Here is a 13,229-nt window from a genome sequence, read left to right as displayed (position 1 = left end):
ACTCTTTATAGAGCACTTTAATGGAACAATCCTAGCCATCTATTTTTTTTTTATTTTCTTTTTTCTTCTCTCCTCTCCTCTCTTCTCTTCTCTTCTCCTCTTCTCTTCTTTCCTTCTCATTCTCGCTCTCGCACTTGCTCTACCATAGAACAAAGGAAATGAAATAGCAGAAATGGGTTCCATGAATAGAATCAACTTAGTTTTATAATTCACTTAAATTCATAAATGTGAAAAAAAAGGGAAAAAAAAAATTGAAACCTTGCAGCCCAACCTACAGGGGTTTTTTGGGGAGGCAGACGGGCAACCGCCCTTCCCAAATCCGGGGTCCTTGGGGCCCATGAGTTTTGGGAATTTTAAAAAACCCAAAAAAAAGGGTTGCTCCATTTAAGTCCCAAAAGTTTTGGTGGGGAGGCACTTTTCATTATTGGCCGGGGTTTTTTTTTACAATAGGGGGAAATCTCCCAGTCTAATATTTCCCTGTTGGGAAGGGAAAACCAAGAGCATTAAACCCAGAGAAATTTTTTAATTTTGTTCAAAAATGGTAATTCCTAGGAACCTACCCTAAAGGCTTTAAAAATGTAAAAGATAAAAGAAAAAAACTTCATGGAAAAAAGTAAAACCTAAAACCTAAAAAACAAAAATCTAAGGGCCTTTTGGGCCTCTAGAAAAATTAAAATTCTTTTCCTTTTTACAACTTCCTAAATACGATGGAAAAAAGTTAAGAAAATTCAGGAATGAGAAAACAAAATTGTGAATTGGAAACCAAAGTAAAAATCTCAGGAAAGTAGGTTGGAATTGAAAAATAAGGGAATTCACTCCAGGAAATAGGGTTGTGAAATTGGAAAGATAAGAACTGGCAAGAAAGTAGAATCTTAAATTGGAAAAGACAAAGAACATGAAGAAGTAGATCTATAAAGAAAAGAAAATAATTCACTAAAAAAAAATTAGTTTGAATAGAAAAATTCCACAGACAAAACAATCAGCATTTAAAACTCATTGGGCATACAGAAAAAGTATAAAAAAGCTAATAAGAAGAATAATATTACTTATAGGAATTCCACTGAAGAAATAGAAACTTAATGATTCATTGAGACAAAAATCAGTCAACCTAAAACAAAAAAGACAAATAGAAAAACAATGAATTATCTACTTCTAAACGCGACTTGAAAATAGATCTACAATTACTGATTATTGACTTCACCACTATGATGAAACAAAAAAGCTCTCAGATACAATTTTAACATAGAAATCATCAAGGAAAAAATAGCCCAGATGTAACCATAATAGTAAGTTCAGATAAGGTATAATAATTAGGCCATTAGAAAAATTCATAAATCTCGAAAGAAAGCAACACTCATAGAATAAAAACCAAATCCAACTGGCAACCTCATTGTAGTAAATTTCAGAACTATGGCAGATTAAGCAAAAATTCTGTCAGCATGAAAACAAAAACAAACCAAAAAAAAACATAAATACGTAGCCACAATATGATCCTCATAGATCTTCCTCCACATTAAAGAGAACAGAGAAGGGTGGAATGGAATGAAAATAATACCAAAAGGCACTAAGAACTCTGGATGCATCACTTAAGAAATATAACTACTGGCACTAAGCTGAGCATTATACATTCAGGAAAGAAACTGAGCACATTTAGCATAAATCAATTTGAATTCATATGTCTGAAGAAAAGCAACCAGAACTAGAACAACCAATTTGATCTCAACCATGAACTATAGAGATAAAGCTAGCAACAGCTTCAAAGAATAACCTTGGTAGAATACTCTGTTGTAGAACTAACAAAGAATAGCATGCTATAATTTTATATCTCATATACATCCATAAACACCAAAGCAACTAATATGGAAAGGATGACTTGAGTCAGAATCCTTCGTGAAGTAGAACTAAACAGAAAACCCGTTCCCATAAACAAAGAGGAATGGAAACTACATAATCTCAGGAATAGAGGAGAACATTGAATTCATTATCAATACAAATCAAAAATGAATTGACATTGAAAGACAAAGCTCTACGCATGATTAAAAGCTGGAGAGGAACAAGGACCTAAGAACAACGCTTCCAGAATAATGACTGTAATGGAAGAGAAAAGATTCATAAAGAAAAAAAAATGGGAGGCAGGAAAAATCTGCCAAAGAGCTCAACAATCTAATACAAGATGCAAGGATACATACAGAAAAGAGAAAAAACTAATAAGGAGACATAAGAAAAAGTAGAACTGCAAAATCAAACTAAGTTATTAGAACATGCAGAAACCAGTAGATTATAACAAAATGCAAATCTAAGAATAGGAATGAAACTCTCCCATGCAAGAGAAGACAGTACTCAGAATGATCAATATGAGATATTCAGAGGCACCCTACAAATTTGTTTGAAAAAAGACAATAAACAAGCAGAGATACAAAGAACTCAGAGTATAGAAGAAAAGCATGAAAAGCACAAACATCTATTGAAAGAGACCTCAAATAAGCATCCAAGAGAGTAGCCAATCAACTTATCTAGAAATTTACAACAAAAGCAAAATTATAGCTAATATAAAAGAGAAATGTAAGACAAGGTAACATACAATTCACTAAAGATCTGGCAGCAATTAAACAATCAGAAAGCCGACAATAGTATTAAAAACAATTAAAGAAACACCAAGATGGAAAATAAATCATCAACAAGCTGGATCTTGCACATAGGAAAGTCATAAGAATGAATTGTAATTGAAGCAAATAACAACAAAATGATCTGTGAAGAAAATCCAACTCAAAAATTGCACTCTCAGGAATAGACAAATCAAACACACAACATTAATCAAATAAGAGAAGTATAAATACAACTAAGTAAATAGAATATTAGAAAAATAGAAGATGTTAGATCATTGAGAAAAGGAATGGCAGCATAAGAGAAGATGAAAACTCAGTCAACAAGAGTATCATAGAACCATCAAACATGAATATATTAGGAACATATGTAAGACTCTATCAGAATTAAACATGCAAGAAAGAGAAAATAAACAGTCTTTTTCAGACAGATGCAATAAGAACTCATTACAGAACGAGGAAAATGTTGAGAAAATCAGAACCCAAAGAGATAAGAACTAAAACAAGATCTCTCTTTAAAAGTAATGAGATAAACAGCAGAATTAAGATACAATAAATAATTACAAGATAAGACAATGGAAAATCAACATGGGACAATACAAAGAAGCATAATGAGGGATTATCTAAAGGCACTTAAGATAAAACTAGAAAAGCAACAGACTGAATGAATTGAAATGCACAAGAACTATGAAGAAGCTAGAATAAACAGACCATAAAAGCATACCCAATAAATACATTAAGCAAATTCAAAATTAAAGAGAAATTAAAAATAATGAAAAAACAACAATTGAACTAATTACCATAAAACTAAGAGTGCAGCCATATAACAAACAATAAAGTAATAGATAAAGAACTAAAGAAATAAGTCGATTAGCACTAAAAATGAAGGAGAAAAAGGATTAGTATACTAGATAAAAAATGCAAAGAGGCAAAACCTTTCCACTGCAAGAAAGAGGAATTAGAGAAATAATAAGATTTTCTAAATGATAAAATAAAAACTTTCAACAACCCAAGTAGAAGCAAAGGATGAAACTACAAACATCAATAAGAAATAAAAAAATAAACTACAACTAAAGAAGGAAGCTAAATTGCTTGAATAGTCCCATTTCAGAAAAGAAATAGAAAGGCAATTAAAACAACTCCTCTAAGCAAAAAATCCCAAAACAGAAGCCAAACTGGACACATGAATTATACCAAACAATTCTAAAAGCAAAATGGCACCAATAATCATAAATCCTATATATGATAAAACTAGAAGAAATCTCAAAATCGACTATGACAAAGACAATAATAATAACCGTAACACGTGTTAAACAGAATCAAGAAAATAATAGACCTATGCTCTAAATGAACAAATAGCAATAGAAATCTATAAATAAGAATGAACTTGCAAAAAACTTACATAAAAAAGTCATACTCCAGATAATAAAACTATGATACAAGAGATTATACCAGAATGTAACTTTCAATATAGAAAACTACAAATAACCAATTAAAACCCAATTAAGCCAATAACGCAATTCAATCTACAAAGTCAGAAAAAAGCAATTTGTAAAATCAAATCCATTTAACTATTAAAACACATGAAGAGTAATAGACAAAATGGATTCCTTAAAATAATCTGGTCAGATCTATAAAACAAGTAAGCATCATATGAATAATGCAGAACAAACTGCAAAAAACTATTCCCCATAAGATCTGGAGTAAACAAGTTTGACCCACTATCACTGTTACTATTTCAATAAATTGTATCTAGAAACACTAGACCTTTGGCAATAAAGAGCTGAGAAAGAGATTAAAAATCAAGAAAAAGCAATGAGGAAACAATTATCACATCTTGCCGACGCATATGAATGTAAATTAGAGAAACCAAACTGAAATTCTACTAAAAGTTATTAGAAATAATGCCACAACCTACTTAGTCAAAGTTGCTTGAAAAATGTTATAAAATAAAACCCCACATAAGTCATCAGCATTCTTAAATATATCATCTAACAAAATCCAAAACCAGTCAGAGCTTACAAAAGAAATTCTACATCTTAAAGTAACTAAAAACTGATAATATAAAATATTTAAGGAATCAACTATCATCAAGAACGGAAAATACAGAAACTTTAAAAAAAAATCAGCAAAATTACAGACCACTTTTCACACAAATTAAGTCTGATCTAACCAATTGGAAAAATATTAAATGTTCTTGGATAGGGCGAGCAAATATAATAAAGATACAATATTACCTAAAACTAATCTATTTATTTAGCCTATACCAATCAGTACTCCAAAAACTATTTTAATGACCCTAGAAAAATAACAACAAAATTCATATGGAAAAACAAAAGGCTACAAGAATTTCAGCAAGAATTAATGAAAAAAAATCCAACATGAAGGTGGCTTAGCTGTACCAGATCTAAAACTGATATTATAAAGCAGCAGTTACCAAAACCATTTATTGGCTAAGGAATGATTAGTTGATCAGTGGAATAGAGTTAGTCAAGGATAAAAACAGTCAACAAATACTAGCAACCTAGTCTTTGACAAACCTCAAAGATCCCAGCTTTTGGGATAAGAACTACATGCTCAGATAAAAATTTCTGGGAAAATGGAAAACAATATGCAGAAACTAGGCATTGATCCACACTTAACACATACACATAGCATAGGTCAAAATGGGACTTCTTGAACCTAGGCATAAAGAATAAACATTATTAATAAATTAGAGGAACACAGGATAGATTTACCTCTCAGACCTGTGGAAGGGAAGGACTTTATGACCAAAACAGAACTAGAGATCATTACTATCACAAGCAAAAGATAATTTCGATTATACCAAACTGAAAAGTTTTGTACAAACAAAACTAATACAGACAAGATTAGCAAGGAAGCAAAAACTGAGAAAATATTTTTTACAGTCAAAGGTCTCTGATAAAGGCCTCATTTCCAAAATATATAGAATTAACTCTAATTCATAAAAATCAAGCCATTCTCCAATTGAAAATGGTCAAAGGATAAGAACAGACAATTCTCAGATGAAGAAATTGAAAACTATTTCAGTCATATGAAAAGATGCTCCAAGTCATTATTAATCAAGAAAATACAAATTAAGACAACTCTTAGATACACTACACACCTGTCAGATTGACTAAGATGACAGGAAAAAATAATGATGATTGTTGGAGGATGCGGGAAAACTGGGACATTGATGCATTGTTGGTGGAGTTGTGAAGCAATCCAACCATTTGGAAAGTAGTTTGAACTATCACTCAAAAAGTTATCAAACTATGCATACCCCTTTATCCAGCAGTGTTACTACGAAACATATCCCAAAGAGATTATAAAAAGAAGGAAAGGGACCTGTATGTACACTGTTAATGTTTGTGAGCCAGCCCTTATAGAGCTAGAAACTGGAAACTGAATGGATGTCCATCAGTTGGAGAATGGCTGAATAAATTGTGGTATATGAAAATTATGGAATATTACTGTTCTGTAAGAAATACCAACAGGATGATTCTCAGAAAGGCCTAGAGAGACTTACACGAACTGATGCTGAGTGAAATGAGCAGGACCAGGAGATCATTATATACTTCAACAACAATACTAGATGATGACCAGTTCTGATGGATCAGGCCATCCTCAGCAACGAGATCAACCAAATCATTTCTAATGGAGCAGTAATAAACTGAACTAGCTAGTGCCCAGAAAAAATAACTCTGGGAGATGACTAAAAACCATTACATTAAATTCCAATCCCTATATTTATGCACACATGCATTTCTGATTTCCTTCTCAAGCTTAATTGCAAATAATTCAGAGTCTGATTCTTTTGTACAGCAAAATAATGTTTTGTCATGTATACTTATTGTGTATCTAAGTTATATTTTAATATATTTAACATCTACTGGTCATCCTGACATCTAGGGAGTTGGGGGTAAGAGAGTGAAAAATTGGAACAAGAGGTTTGGCAATTGTTAATGCTGTAAAGTTACCCATGTATATATCCTGTAAATAAAAGGCTATTAAATAAAAAAAAAAAGAAACTATTTCTAGTCATATGAAAAGATGCTCCAAGTCATTATTAATCAGAGAAATGCAAATTAAGACAACTCTAAGATACAACTACACACCTGTCAGATTGGCTAAGATGACAGGAAAAAATAATGATGATTGTTGGAGGGGATGTGGGAAAACTGGGACATTGATACATTGTTGGTGGAGTTGTGAACGAATCCAACCATTCTGGAGAGTAGTTTGGAACTATGCTCAAAAGTTATCAAACTGTGCATACCCTGATCCAGCAGTGTTACTACTGGGCTTATATCCCAAAGAGATTATAAAGAAGGGAAAGGGACCTGTATGGGCACGAATGTTTGTGGCAGCCCTTTTTGTAGTGGCTAGAAACTGGAAACTGAATGGATGTCCATCAGTTGGAGAATGGCTGAATAAATTGTGGTATATGAATATTATGGAATATTACTGTTCTGTAAGAAATGACCAACAGGATGATTTCAGAAAGGCCTGGAGAGACTTACACGAACTGATGCTGAGTGAAATGAGCAGGACCAAAAGATCATTATATACTTCAACAACAATACTATAGGATGACCAGTTCTGATGGATCAGGCCATCCTCAGCAACGAGATCAACCAAATCATTTCTAATGGAGCAGTAATGAACTGAACTAGCTATGCCCAGAAAAAGAACTCTGGGAGATGACTAAAAACCATTACATTGAATTCCCAATCCCTATATTTATGCACACCTGCATTTTTGATTTCCTTCACAAGCTAATTGTACAAGCAAAATAATGTTTTGGTCATGTATACTTATTGTGTATCTAATTTATATTTTAATGTATTTAACATCTACTGGTCATCCTGCCATCTAGGGGAGGGGGTGGGGGGGTAAGAGGTGAAAAATTGGAACAAGAGGTTTGGCAATTGTTAACGCTGTAAAGTTATCCATGCATATAACCTGTAAATAAAAGGCTATTAAATAAATTTAAAAAAAGTCTAATTTACAAAATATTTAGGAAATTGACACAAAACATCATTCTCTAAGATGATCATGATGATGACAATAATAATATATGACATTTATGTAGGACCCACTATGTTCTAGGCACAATGCTAAGTGCTTTACAAATGTTATCTCATTTTATCTTGACAACAACAATATATTATTATGTCTTTATAGAAGAAGAACCAGAGGCAAAGATTAAGTAATTTTAAAGTTAGTAATAATAAGAATATATATATATATATATATATATATATCACTTTGGGGTTTATGGAAGATTTTATATTCTCTCATTGCTGTAGTTAAGTTTATGGTAAAACATATGAATAATTAATTTTCAAAACAAGAATTGAAAACTACATGCAATCACATAAAATGCCTCAAATTAAAATAACTCTAAGTTTTTGTAATGTACCCAGAAGAAATTACAAAAATGAGAAAAGTCAGAATAAGTTAATGTTTAAGGAAACTATAGGAAGCAAGGTATACTAGTTTCTTGTCTTTCCATTCTCATTCTACATTGCTCTATACTGCACAGCCATCCAGCAGTCCTATCAAAGTATCCTTCTCTCTGTTTCTTACAAATCTCTTTTTTAAATCTGTCTTTTTGCACAAATTGCACTGTTAATGCACTTGATTCAACCATTCTGAAACACAATATGAATTGAAAAGAAAATCACTAAGATCACCAGAGATCCCAATATTATCATATCCTAAAAAAGTCAAAGACAAAAAGACCACAGATACCAAAATATACATGTAGTCTCCCCACAAGGAATCAAAATAGGTATCCATCATTACCCAATGGCTAAACAAGGTGCAGTGTGTGGTGGATTAAGATTGACGTGAGGCACTGATACATTGTGGTGGAATTGTGAATATATCCAGCCATTCTGGAGAGCAATTTGGAGCTATGCTCAAAAAGTTATCAAATTGTGCATACCCTTTGATCCAGCAGTGTTTCTACTGGGCTTATATTCCAAAGAAATCTTAAAGAAGGGAAAGGGACCTGTATGTGCGCCAATGATTGTGGCAGGTCTCTTTGTAGTGGCCAGAAACTGGAAACTGAGTGGATGCCCATCAATTGGAGAATAGCTAAATAAATTGTGGTATATGAATATTATGGAATATTATTGTTCTGTAAGAAATGACCAGCAGGAGGATTTCAGAAAGGCCTGGAGAGATTTACATGAACTGATGCTAAGTGAAATGATCAGGACCAGGAGATCATTATATACTTCAACAACAATACTATATGATGCTCAATTCTGATGGATGTGGCCCTCTTCAACAATGAGGTGAACCAAATCAGTTCCAATAGAGCAATAATGAACTGAAGTCCAATTCTTTTTGTACAGCAAAATAACTGTTAGGACATGTATACTTATATTGTATTTAATTTATACTTTAACATACTTAACATGTATTGGTCAACCTGCCATCGGAGGGAGGGGAGGGGGAGAAGGAGGGGAAAAATTGGAACAAAAAGCAATTGTCAATGCTGTAAAATTACCCATGCATATAACTTGTAAATAAAAAGCTGTAATAAAAGAAAAAAGAAAGATTGATGTGAGGAATTTAGGAAAATACTATATCCTATCATTCTCTCATTTCTACATGCATTTTTAAGCTACATCTCACCTCATTTTCTTAGTCAAATTCCTTTAAAGTACAGTCTAAATTTATTGACTCCATTTCTTCTCTCACTTGTCAATCCTTGCAATCTGATTTCTAACATCATTAAACAATAGAAACTTCAATATTGAAATTGCCAAAGATAGTGGTCTTTTTTTGCTCCCTATACTCCTAATCTCTCTCTCTCTGTATTATTTAATACTTTGAATTACCCTTTCCTTAATTCCTCTCTTCTCTGAGTTTTTGTGAATCAGCTTTCTCTTAATTCTTTTCCTATCCATCTGCCTCCATACTCTTTACTGACTTTTCTTTCCTATCATAACTGTCATTACATATCAAGTTTCTATCCCAGGCTCTGTTCTCTTGTCTCTCAATTTTTTTCCTAATTGGAATCTCATTAGATCCCATGAATTTAATTATCACTCCTATGTTGATAACTCACAAATTTATATATCTAGTCCCTGTCTCTCTCATGAACTTTACCATGTCCATCTACTGGAAACATGAAACTAGGTGTCACATAAATATCCTCAAACCCAACTTGTCTAAAACAGAAATTGCCATCTTTTCCTCACACCTGCCCCCTTTTTTTTTTTTTTTTTTTTAAACAATTTTTCCATTCTCACAGGTTCATTACCTCGGGTTATTCTTGGTTCACATATTTCCAGTCAGTCTCTAAGTCTTCTCATTTCTACATTCAAAACATCCAATAACAATATGAACCTCTTCTCTCATACAGTTACCACTCTGATTAAGACTCCAATCACCTAAACTATTCCAATGGTCTTCCATACAGACTCATTGCCATTCTAATTCACCTTCATATTTTTTATATAATACCAAACTGATTTTTTCCTTAAGCATTCCCTTAAGATAAAACCGTGTTGTTTCTCTACTCATTGGTCCTGATTGCCTTTAGAAAAAAAAATTAATATTTTCTGTTTGGATTTAAAAGTCCATCTTGTCTTTCAATTCTCATTCTACATTGCTCTTACACTGCATTGCCATCCAGCAGTCCTATCAAAGTATCCTTATCTCTATTTCTTACAAATCTCTTTTTTTCTCAGTCTTTTTGCACAATTTTTTTTTTTACCTGTACTTCAAATGTACTTGTTTTTCAACTCAACCTCATAAATTTCCATAATTACTTCAAGGTATGGTGTAAGTAATTTCTACTAATGAATCCTTTCCTGATTCTCCCATCATTTGATGCTCTCTGTTCCTAACTAACTAACTTATATTATTTATAAATGCATGTGTTGTCTTCTCTTATAAAATGTAAGTATTTAGTTGCAGATACTGATTCATTTTTGTTTTTATGTTGCCCAGTGTCTGGAACACAGTCATCATTTAATAAATGCTGACTGATGAATTGATTATGCAGACACAAGAAATAATAATACTATGGCTATGATAATATAAATGTGTATCACAACATAATATTTTCACCTTTTTGTTATTTGCTTGTTTTTTTTCTTTCTCATTTTTTCTTTTTTGATCCAATTTTTCTTGTACAATATGATAAATGTAAAAATATGTTTAGAAGACTTGCACATGTTTAACCTGAATGGCTATGATAATATAAACAACAACAACAACAACAACAAAAGCCCATTAGATATTAAGTCAAGGAGTAACTCCCAGTAATGAATGTTATGATCACAGAGAGATCAAAAGACTTCTCCCAACTTTGGATGGAGAGGTTTGGGGATAGGGAAGAAGGTATCTGCAGGTTTGGAATGATTCATACACTATCAGATACGGTCATTATGTGTATTGGTTTTGCTTTTTTTTTTTCATCCTATGTGGAAGTAAAGGCAGTAGTTTATGTTTTCAGAAATTACTGATGAGATATAAAAACAAAAAAGTATCAATGGTACATTTTAAAAGAAAGCAAAAAAGAAAAAAATATTAGGACTGTAATCATAAGATCACATAACTATAGATTTTCAAGATAGAAGAAAATACCAATCATTTAATTTATTTTATAAACCACCATTTTATAAATGAGAAAACTGGTGACAATTCTGGTCAGACAACTAGTAAGTAGAAAAGCTAGAATTCATACATAGAGAAAATCTAATAAATGCTAACTGATTAATTGATTATGCAGACACAAGAAATAATAATACTATGGCTATAAATGTGTATCTGTTAGAAAATCTGTATTCAAATCTTGCCTCTGATATTTAATGCCTATTTGATTTTATTCAATTCTGGGCCTCAGTTTCTCCATCAGTAAAATAAGGATGAGAACAGCTAACATTTATATAGCACTTTGAGGTTTTCAAACATTTATGTAGCACTCTGGGGTTTTCAAAGTACTACACAAATATTTTCTCATTTTATCCTCATAAGCAATCTTTTAAGGTAGATTGGGATTATTATCCCTGTTGTATAGAAGAGGAAACCAAGGCAGACAGAGGTTAAATGACTTTTCCATGATCACACAACTAGCAAATATCTTAGTACAAATTTGAACTTGGGTCTTCTTGACTCCAAGACTAGTTATCTATTGAGAAGACAGAAAATAGCAAAATCTCTGAACGTCTGTTTCTCTTATCACTGGAGAACAAAGAAATGTCAAAAAAAATTATGTTAAACACAAAATCACAGTAAGTGGTAAAGATGCCAGAAGAACCAAAGAAGGCACAGAATCATTGCATTTGAGTGTTGGTAGGAATCTTGGAGAGAAAGGAATCCTCATTGCAATAGAATAGACAAGTGGTCCACCAAGCTGTGTTTCAAGACCTTCAATGAAAAGGAACCCACTACCTACTAAATCAGCGTCTTCCAGGTTTGGATGGTCTTTATTGCTAGGAAATTGTTGTTGTTGTTGTTGTTGTTGTTGTTGTTGTTTAGCCAATATTGAGACTAAATTTACCTCTCTACAAATTCTGCTCCATAATAATAGCTAATTTTTATGTAAATGTAGGTAACATAAGCACTAGCTATTTAAGATTTGCAAAGTTCTTTATATGGATTATTTCATTTGATTCTTACAACAACCTTGTGCTGTCAATACCCTTCATTTTACCAATGAAATAACTGAGACAGAGAGGTCAAAGTAATTTGTGCAGGATCATATAGCCAGTAAGTGTTGGAGGCCAGATTTTAACTTGGGCTCTTTGATGAGTCATTGTTGTTTAAAACAAAAGCAAAAACTTTATTCCTAAAGACTAATAGTTAATTATTTTATCTCATCCTATAAAGCAGTCCACTGGTAGTCTGATTATTTACTAAATCCACAAATTTAGGTATTTTGTAAACTCAACTATTATAAATATCTATAAATAACTGCTTAACATTTTATAACTAAATTCTGGGACTCTGTGTATTATTTAAAAGAGCATTGCCTTTGAAGTCAAGAGAATTGGAATCAAATATTGCAGCTGACAAGGGGCAGCTGTGTAGGGCTGTGGACAGATCACTGATCCTAGAGTGGAAGACCTGAGTTCAAAACCAACATCAGACACTTATTGGCTGTGTGCTTCATCCTGTTTACCTCAGTTTCCTTATCTCTAAAATGAACCAGAGAAGGAAATGACAAACTATTCTAGTACCTTTGCCAAAGAAATCTGGGATGAGGTCATGGAAAGTCAGGCATGACTCAAAATCAACTTGCAACTGACACAGAAGCTGGGGGAATTAGGGGAACTTATAGTCTCTCAAAACCTGTCTCCTCATCTGTAAAATGTAGATGATAATATTGAATGAGCTATTTAAAAAAAATAATATATCTTTATTTTCAAAATGCATGCAAAGATAGGTTTCAACATTCACTCTTATAAAATTTTGTGTTCCAAATTTTTCTCCCTCCTCTGGACAGCAAGTAATCTAATATAGGCTAAACATGTGTAATTCTTCTAAATATATTTTCACATTTATCATGCTGTATAAGAAAAATCAGATCAAAAAGGAAAAATGAGGGAAAAAAACAAGCAAACAACAAAAATATGAAAATACTATGTTGTGATA

At 32.4% G+C, this 13,229-nt stretch overlaps 1 long non-coding RNA gene across 1 annotated transcript in view; it reads right to left on the bottom strand.

Annotated features, from left to right (window-relative positions):
• Positions 1-13,229, bottom strand: part of LOC116421154 — a 56,718-nt gene that overhangs the window by 12,328 nt on the left and 31,161 nt on the right. The window lies entirely within an intron of this gene.

Source organism: Sarcophilus harrisii, chromosome 2, assembly GCF_902635505.1.
Source record: "Sarcophilus harrisii chromosome 2, mSarHar1.11, whole genome shotgun sequence".
Lineage (NCBI taxonomy): Eukaryota > Metazoa > Chordata > Mammalia > Dasyuromorphia > Dasyuridae > Sarcophilus > Sarcophilus harrisii.
The sequence above is the reverse complement of the archived record's forward strand: the minus strand, read 5'-3'. Positions and strand labels throughout refer to the sequence as shown.